This window comes from Furipterus horrens, unplaced genomic scaffold (assembly GCF_987537825.1).
Source record: "Furipterus horrens unplaced genomic scaffold, mFurHor1.1.pri manual_scaffold_6, whole genome shotgun sequence".
NCBI lineage: Eukaryota > Metazoa > Chordata > Mammalia > Chiroptera > Furipteridae > Furipterus > Furipterus horrens.
In genome coordinates, this window is record NW_028327176.1 from 105,734,511 (window position 1) to 105,744,192 (window position 9,682).

The 9,682-nt window shown below is 43.4% G+C and overlaps 1 pseudogene; it reads left to right on the forward strand.

The window, feature by feature from the left end:
* Positions 1-9,102: 9,102 nt before the first annotated feature.
* LOC150007182 (cytochrome c oxidase subunit 6B1 pseudogene) lies at positions 9,103-9,361 on the forward strand (annotated as a pseudogene).
* Positions 9,362-9,682: the final 321 nt, after the last annotated feature.

Genomic DNA, 9,682 nt, shown 5'->3' on the forward strand with positions numbered 1-9,682 from the left:
GTTACTAATAAAATAATGTATAGTTTCCCCCTGATTAGAAAAAAATGTCGTCAACAAAGCAACGTACAATTTTCCCTCTACTTTAGTGTCATTTCTAGGATATTCAGTTTATATGAAAACCAAGCAAAAGATATTATGTGCTAATATAAAAATAGAATTGGGTCCTGGAATTGTCACCTCCCTGAATTAATTCACAGTAAGCAGGATGTGGGACTAATTGAGTTGTGGGACTACCCTCTGCATTCCAGATCTGACCTTCATGGTTTTCACAACATCCTCTAGGGGCTGCAGTACTCCAGCTGACACCCATTAGGCTAGGGCTTCCTAATTTGAAAATCGCTCTTGACCCCTGTCCTCTCCATCTCTCTCCTTCCTTCTACCACAGTCTTCTGCACCTTACTGTTCTCTCACTTTCTCCCCTACTTGCTCTGCATTTCCCCATTTCCTCCTCCTTTCTCTTATCATCAGAGAGGAGGTGAAGGCCCTCTTCTCAGAGCAGAGCTGAATCTCATAACACCGCCAGCTGCTGACTTCCTGGCCCTGAACCTGCTGACGGTGCACACTTGTGTGTGCTTGCTCCTTCTTTCTCTGTTTTTGTCAGTCTCCAAAGTTTGATCTGTAATTTCAGCTATATAGGTTAGAAAATATTGTCTAAGGAACTCTGTCATATCAGAGCCTTAACTCTTAGTATAGTTTTAATATTGACTCTTAAGCACCAAATAATGGCTAAAATATATTGCTTACTATATGACTAGCATTATGTCATGTGCTTTAATATACATTGTTAGTTCTAAATTTTACTCTATCCCCATTATACACAAGAAAGACTGAAATGTAAATAAATTATACGATAGGCCCATCAGTGGCAGAGCGGGAATGTACTCCTATGCACTAGGCAAGGGGTGCTATGGACCATTCCCTGTCCTCAGAAAACTGGTGTTCTGGTACAGGATGAAACACCTGCATAGGAATAGAGGAAATTTTTTAAAAAATTATATATTATTGATTATACTATTACAGTTGTTTTGATTTTTCCCCTTTTGCCCCCCTCCACCCAGCATCACCTACTCCCTCAGGCAACTCCATTCCATTGTTCATTTCCATGGCTCATGCGTAGGTTCTTTGGCTATTCCATTTCCTATACTGTACTTTAAATCCCCCTGTCTATGCTGTGACTGCCTATTTGTACTTCTTAATCGCTTCACCTCTTCACCCATTCCACCACACCCCACTCCCAACTGGCAACCATCAAAATGCTCTCCATATCCATGTTTCTGTCTCTATTTTTCTCATTTGTTTAGTTTGTTTTTTTATATTCAATTGTTGATAGATATGTATTTACTGACATTTCATTATTCATAGTATTGATCTTTTTCTTAAATAAGTCCCTTTAACAATTCATATAATAATGGTTTGGTGATGATAAATTCCTTTAGTTTTTTCTTGTCTGGGAAGCTCTTTATCGCCCCTTCAATTCTAAATGATAGCATTGCTGGGTAGAGAAATCTTGATTGTAGGTCTCTGCTGTACACGACTTTAAATATTTCTGGCCAATCCCTTCTAGCCCACAAAATTTCTTTTGAGAAATCAGCTGACAGTCTCATGGGAATGCCTCTGTAGGTAACTAACTGCTTTTGTCTCGCTGCTTTTAAAATTCTCTCTTTATCTTTAATCTTTGGCACTTTAATTATGATGTGTCTTGGAGTGGCCCTCTTTGCATCCTTCTTGTCTGTGACTCTCTGTGTTTCCTGGACTGCATATCATGTCTTTTACCAAATTAGAAAAGTTTTCTTTCATTGTTTTTTCAAATGGATTTCCAATTTCTTGCTCTTTCTCTTCTCCTTCTGGTACCTTGTATAATGCAAATGTTGGAACACATGAAGTTGTCTCAGAGGCTGCTTACACTACCCTCAATTTTTTGGATTCTTTTTTTCTTCTTCTTGTTCTGATTGGTCATGTTTTGCTTCCTTAGCCTCCAAGTCATTGATTTGATTCTCAGCTCCACCCATGCTATTGTTGTTTCCCTGTAAACTGTCATTTATTTTAATTAGTGTATCCTTCATGTCTGAGGGATCTTTTTTATGCTGTTGAGGTCCTCACTAAGTTTCTTGAGTATCCTTATAACCAGTGTTTTGATCTCTGCATTTGATAGATTGCTTATCTCCATTTTGTTTAGTTCTTTTTCTGGAGTTTTTATTTGTTCTTTCATTGGGCCATGCTTATTTGTCTCACCATTTTGGCAACCTTCCTGTGTTTGTTTCTATGTATTAGGTAGAACTGCTATGACTCTTTTTCTCAGTAGCATAGCCTAATATAGTAGGTGTCATGTAGGATCCAGTGGAATAGTCTCCCCTATTACTCAAGCTGGGTACTTGAGGTGTGCATTTCAGGTGGATGAATACATCCTCCTTTTGTAGTTGAAACTTGATTGCTGTTAGCAGGTCAATGGGAGGCATTTACCCAGGCCAGTCAGCTGTAAGGACTGGCTGTGGCTACTAACCACCAACCTCCACCCTCTGTGGATGAAGTACTGCGCAGGGGCAGGGTGGTGGTGCTCCGAAGTTGTCAAGTAGCTGTCTACTAGGTGCGCTGGCCCTGGGGTTTCCCAGGTGGTGCAGGCCAAGGACAGCCCCCATCTGTGTTTTGCCCAGAGCCACCCTGCCTGATGTGAAGCAATCTGAGATGGCTGCTACTTGTGCTGGGCTTGGAGTCTCAGGTGAAGCCAAGCTGTGAATCTAGGCTGGCTGCTTCTATTGCCATGCCTGGGGCCACTTAGCAAGAGGCACAGGGGCTAGGGGCTCACTGAGCCAGCTGTTACTTGTTTAAAAGGATTAAGGAAGTTGTGAAGCATGGGCCCAGATCAGCAATTCATATGGAAATGTCACTGTTAATAGCTGTAAATTGAGTGGGATGAGTCTCTGGGGATCTCCAGGGTGGGGCAAACAGTGTTAGCTAGCTTGGTGGAGTCTCAGATATGGCACCCATGTGTTGGCTCTGTGTGTGTGTGTTGGGGGGGGTGTGTGTGTCAGAAAATGAACATTGGCCTCTGCCCACCTTTCTGTCTGAGAGAAAGCTGTCCCCCAGCTCTCGCCTTGATGCCAGACACTTCTATTTCTCCCTGTATGCCACTGATGCTTTTCAAGCTGTTACCTCAGTGCTGCTCTCAAAGGGAGTGAGTCTGACTAAGTTCGTATGTGGATTCTTAAGAGGAACTGCTTGGGACTCCACAAGTTTCTTCTACCAACACAATCCCTACTGGTTTTTGCAGCCCCAAGTTATGAGGACTTATCTTCCTGGCACTGGAACCCTGGGCTGGAGGGCCTGGTATTGGGCTGGGACTCCTCACTCCCGAGTTATCCCTCCAAAATTTTTATCCACCACACGTGGATGTGGGACCAGCCCATTTTGCAGCTCTTCCCCTCCTACCAGTCTGGGTGGATGTGGTTTCTTTAACTCCATAGTTGTCAAACTTCCATTCAACTTGATTTCTGACAGTTCTGAGTGATGGTTGTTCTATATTTTATTTGTAATTTTGATGTGGTTGTGCAAGGAGGTGAGCCATGTTTACCTATGCTGACATCTTGACTAGAAGTCTCAGAATAGAAGAAAATTTGACAGCTAATATTTATTGGATATTGCCATGTATTATCAAGTATACTTTACATGCATTATCTTAGTCTTTTTAATAACTCTATAATGACCATGCTATTGTTTGCATTGCCACCACAGCCTCCCGTTTACAGGTAAGGGACAAGTTGCAGAGAGGTTGCTAGGAAGTAGCAGGGCTAAGATTCAGATGCAGACAGCCTGGTTTCTTACCTATTAGTCTAAGCTGAGAGATTTCAATAGAGGGGGATATTTCTGGCAGCTGAGATCAGGGAGCTTTGGCATTTGAGCTGAGCTTACAGATGAGCAGAATTGCCACAGGTGGAGATGGGGAAGGGTATTTTGTGCCTGGAATGGCAGGAGCAGAACAGCAGCAGGAAAGCCCCCACAGGTGTGCTGACTCTTGGGAAGGAGATGGGAGCCCAGGGCACAATGAGGAAAGGTGTTTAGTCAGGTAATGCTTTCTGCATTTAAATTTCAGAGGCCTCATTTTTTTCTGGTTGAATATTAAAGAGAATGAACTTTATTACCGAGCATTTGTAATTAAAATAAATATACCTTTATCTCTTCTGGATGGTTATCAATATTACTTGTTAAAAAGCCCCGGTGTCATTCCTACTTGGCTGTGTGTGCATTATGTATGTAAAGGAATGGTCTGAATTAGGAGCTGGAGTTTGTCTTGATTTCACCCTGTGGATCTTGGGCTTTATTATTTTATCTTCCCCATTCTTCTGCCAGTGTTGGGTAATAGAGCATGCCCCAACTTATCCTGGAAAGACATTAGGAGGCCAAAGAGGGAGAAGACATGCAAAACCACAGAAGAAAGGTACTATGGAGCTCCAAGGGATCAAATATTTTTATTACCCTGATTCATCTGCTCATTTACTCGTCGTCGTCGGCAGACGTCCGTCTCGAGAGACGATGGTGTAGCTTCTTAAGAGTCTATCTGCACCGCCGAGAATGGCTGTGCAGTCCGACTCGGGAGTGACATGGTATCTGTCTCCTCCCGTGTTGAATCGACATCTTGTGATGACGCTGAAGCTACAGAGCCTGGGCAGGGTAATATGGAGGGTCTGCTGTTGCCCATGCAGCAGACCCCCCCTCTCTTCGCAGCTGAAGGGTCCAAGGGAAAGACGGAGTCGATACAGCTTGGCTTCAGGTGCGCCGCAGGAGTTGCCGGTGTTGACTACAACGTCAAACCGCCTTAGGGACTCCGGCTCCGGATTTTCTGTCGGGGTTTACTCCCTTAGCCTTTCCCCTGAAGAGGTATGCCGCAAGGCAGCGGAGGTTTTTTGGAGTCAGAGTTTTCCTTCTCTGATGTACCCTGACTGGAAGATCGAACCAGCGACACTTAGCTCGCAGGCCGACGCTCAATCCACTGAGCTAAACCAGCCAGGGCATTGCTCATTTACTACATAGTAGTTATTAAATATTATTGGCCTTAGGCAATTTGGTATAGAAATGTTGCGGTCAGATTAATTGATAGAGCACCCTGTGTTTTCACATTATGATCTAATTTAATCATTACAGCTGGCTTATAGAAGTTATGGTTAATTGCCATTTTTATAGAAACTGAGGCCCAAACCATTTGTTTAGAAAATGCTGGACTAAGGTATAAAATCCCAGTCTTCTGACTCTCAGTTTAGACTTCACTTTCCAAAGGCGAAAGAAGAAGCAATTGGGTGACAATCCTAGGCAGATTACTGGGCAAAATTCAGGAGAGACAATTGTATATGGACTTTATAATACTCTTTGAACATTGTACATAATCCACAGTAATACTGAATTTCTCAGTCTTTTTAGAAATTGAGCTGTAAGTTTGCATCTTTTGCTTTGACTCCTCCAGATAGGATTTGCCACTTCTGCAGCAATCCCATGAGGCGCTGCACATACCACTGTGATCACATGTATTGCATCATCCAGCAATACTTTGTTTACATGTCTCTCTCCCCAGCCTCTTCTCCCTGCCCTTCCCCCCACCCATGGTCAGCTTGGGTCTCAGCACCTAGCAGGTTGCTAGACATAACAAAAGGTCTCTTTATTTTATTTCATAAGAGGAGAACTTATTTAGAAGCCTTTAAAATTTAGAAACATTTAAAGAGGAAAATGTATCCTCAATGAAATAAAGGTTAAAAAGAAATTGAAAAAAATAAACAACGGGCCCCAAAACATCAAATTGTCTAATGTAATCTATGAGTTAGTAATAATAAAAATATTACTGTTTAGCTGCTGGTAGTGTTGTCATTTGTGTGTGTGCATGCACATACATAAACATGTGTGTATATTAAAAACCAGTGAAAAAATATTGAGGTAAGTATTAACCTACTTTTACAATTTCTAAGAACAGCTCTTAGGGTATAGAAAATGGTCTTTATCCTTACAAATGTCTCCACCTGGTCATGTCAAATTTCAATAATAGTTAATAATGGACCTTTAATTTCAAGCAAAATACAATATTTATATGCTATATATTCTACAGGGTCCACTAAAGTAGAAACAATGCATGCATAAGAATTATAACCATTTATACAGGGGTAGGCAAAAGTACGTTTATAGTTGTGAGCATGCAAGACAGTTTACTCTTGTATTACTTATTATTGTATTATTAATATGATACAAACCCTGGCTGGTTTGGCTCAGTGGATTGAGCGTCGGCCTGCGAGCTAAGTGTCGCTGGTTCGATCTTCCAGTCAGGGCACATCAGAGAAGGAAAACTCTGATTCCAAAAAACCTCCGCTGCCTTGCGGCATACCTCTTCAGGGGAAAGGCTAAGGGAGTAAACCCCGACAGAAAATCCGGAGCCGGAGTCCCTAAGGCGGTTTGACGTTGTAGTCAACACCGGCAACTCCTGCGGCGCACCTGAAGCCAAGCTGTATCGACTCCGTCTTTCCCTTGGACCCTTCAGCTGCGAAGAGAGGGGGGGTCTGCTGCATGGGCAACAGCAGACCCTCCATATCACCCTGCCCAGGCTCTGTAGCTTCAGCTTCACTGGAGAGGACACTCCAGCGTCATCGCAAGATGTCGATTCAACACGGGAGGAGACATATACCGTGTCACTCCCGAGTTGGACTGCACAGCCATTCTCGGCGGTGCAGATAGACTCTTAAGAAGCTACACCATCGTCTCTCGAGACGGACGGCTGCCGACGAATATGATACAACTGTAAATCTACTTTTGCCTAGCCCTATATTTGAGAAACACTGCCTTAGGATTTATATTCTGTCAGAGCAATGTAGCTTCAATTAAATAATAGTAGTTAAAGTAAAAAACAATAAGTCAAAATGACTTTTGAAGAGGGAGAAAAATCTCACCCAGCCATGGAGGTGCAGGGTTTCAGGGGCTCTAAAAGCTGAATCAAAGCGTCATGTGACCCCGGACTGCAGAGCCCTCACAGCTCCACCCTCTTCCTACCCTGGGACCCGATGACACAGGATGCTCCCATCCTCTGCCTGAGCCGAGGGCTGCTTGTTGAATAGCGGGGCATGAGCTTCCTAGTGCTGTTGGACAGATTTCCCCCACTCAGTGCCTTAAAGCAACACACATTTATAATGCTATAGTTCTGTAGGTTAGAAGTCTGGTGTGACCTCTGGGTGAGCTTCGCTGGTTTGTCTGCTCCAGATTTTACAAGGCTGTCCTGTCATCAAAGCATTGACTGGATGAGCTCAAGGGGAGGCTCGCTCCATGCTCCTTTAGGTTGTTGTTAGCCACATCCAGTTCCTTGCAGTTGTAAGACTGAGGTCTGCATTTCCTTGCTGTCAATTGGGGGCTGTAGCTTCCAGAGGCTTTTCTTTGGTTTTTGCACATGGACACCTACACCTCAGCCAGCAATTGTGCAGTGAATCCTTCTCACACTTGGAAGCTCTTTCATCTTCTGTTGTATCTCTGCCTCCAACTGGAGAAATTTCTTTTCTTTTAAAGGCTCAAGTTATTAGATTGGGTTCACCTGGTTAACTCAGGACACTCTCCTCACATCAAGATCCATAACCTTAATTACACCTGTGAAATCCCATTTGCTATGTAATATAACCTGTGCACAGGATCCAGACATTAGGGTATAAACATTAACCAGTCCATTATGGTGCCACTTGGGAAAACTGGAATTTAAACTCTGCTACAGCCACTTTTTTAAAAAAGATTGTTGAGCATTCTCTCAAGTTGACAAAGCTGCCAACCAAATTTCCTGAGCTTTTTCTGCCATGGGAGATAATCAGTCCAGCTTTTGCGGGGGTGGGGGTGGGGGTGTCGTAGCAATTCTTTTTCTAGGTCTTTAGCCATCTTCCTGTTGGAGTTGTACTTCCAATTTTCTTGCATTTTAGGAAGATTTTCCTCTATTCCTAAGAGGTAATTTACCTCCTCAACTGGTTTTCTGTCAAGTTTCAGCACATATTCTTGATACAGTTCAGGTAATATTTGAAGTTTCGGTTGAAGCTCTTGAACCTGACCTCCAGGCAAGGACAGGGGACTGTAGAGCTTCACCAAAGGCACTGACTTACTGAGCTGGATTTCAACTGGAAGAATTCAGGAGAAACCAAGGGGAACTGACAATATCTTAATATTTCATGGATTTTCAGTGAAGCCAGTTTGTCCCCATTCAATCCAAGCATTTCATGAAGGGGAGACACTCCTCCAGTGGCCCTGCCACCTGGCACATGGCTCCCAAGCCAATCGGCACAGGGCTTCCCAGTTGCCTGAGGCTGGTCTCCCGTCCACCCACAGCATATGAGGAACACCTCTGACGTGTGGACGGGTCCTTCTTTCAGCTGAATTTGCCAACTTTTCTTTCTTTCTTTCTTTCTTTCTTTCTTTCTTTCTTTCTTTCTTTCTTTCTTTCTTTCTTTCTTTCTTTTTTCTTTCTTTCTTTCTTTCTTTCTTTCTTTCTTTCTTTCTTTCTTTCTTTCTTTCTTTCTTTCTTTCTTTCTTTCTTTCTTTCTTTCTTTCTTTCTTTCTTTCTTTCTTTCTCTCTCGCCTTCCTTCCTTCCTTCCTTCCTTCCTTCTTTCCTTCTTTTCTTTTCTTTTTTACTGTACCTCACTCTCCTAGTATCTCTGGTAGACTCAGACCCAGATCCTTGAGGGACTTCTCCTCACTATCTTTACCCATGAAGGAAATGAGAGAACCATTGATGGAGGCCAGTCTGGGTATTTGAAGGGTAATCGGGGTCTAGCTGTAGGTGCCCTGCTCCTGGGATCCATCTATCTCTTATTCTTCAACCAGTAAAAGGCTTCTGGGTGTCAATAGATAGACTCCAACTTTCTCAGGTTTCTTCCTGTGACTAGGACCATAGCTACCCTCAAGACATTTTTAAAGACATGAAGCCTCCCTATTAGTTTGTTTAGCAACAATGCCAGGTCAGGTGATGGAATAAAAATGGCTATTAATCTCAGAATGCAAGCATATGGCAACATAAGGTATAGATATAGAAATGTCTATATCTGGTCTTCACTGAGGGTCACACTGAGTAGGGAGCTGCTTCAGGGGCATCTTTAGAAATAAGCAACATGGCAGAAGACATCAAGCCTCAATCAAGAACTACCAGACTGCCCCTTTTGACAGCTGCTTCCCCAACCAGAACCAGACCAGGAACTGTTGGCAGACTACCGGAGCTTCCACTGCTGCGAGAAGGCAGTGACTGTTAAAGGCGGTGATGTCTCCATGTGCGAATGGTCCCAGCATGTGTACAAGCCCCTCTGCCCCATTTCCTGGGTGTCAGTCTGGGATGACAGTGGGGCAGAAGGCACATTTTCTGGGAAGATCTGAACTGGATCCACCCTGTCTCCTCTGTCCTCCACCCTTCTCCTAGGGAGGTGAAGGAGGACCTGGGTACATCCCACCCTGAGATCCTGAATCATGGCTTAACTAATAATAAATACCTGTTGGAAAAGTGGAGAAAGAGAGAGAGAGAGAGAGAGAGAGAGAGAGAGAGAGAGAGAGAGAGAGAGAGAGAGAGAGAGAGAAAGAGAGAAGGCAGGCAGAAAAGAAAAAAAGAAAGAAAGAGAGAGGCCTACATATATGTCTCTGTCTCTTTATATCTCTGTCTCTTAGTCTGCTCTGGCTGGGGCTGCTGTAATAAGATACCAT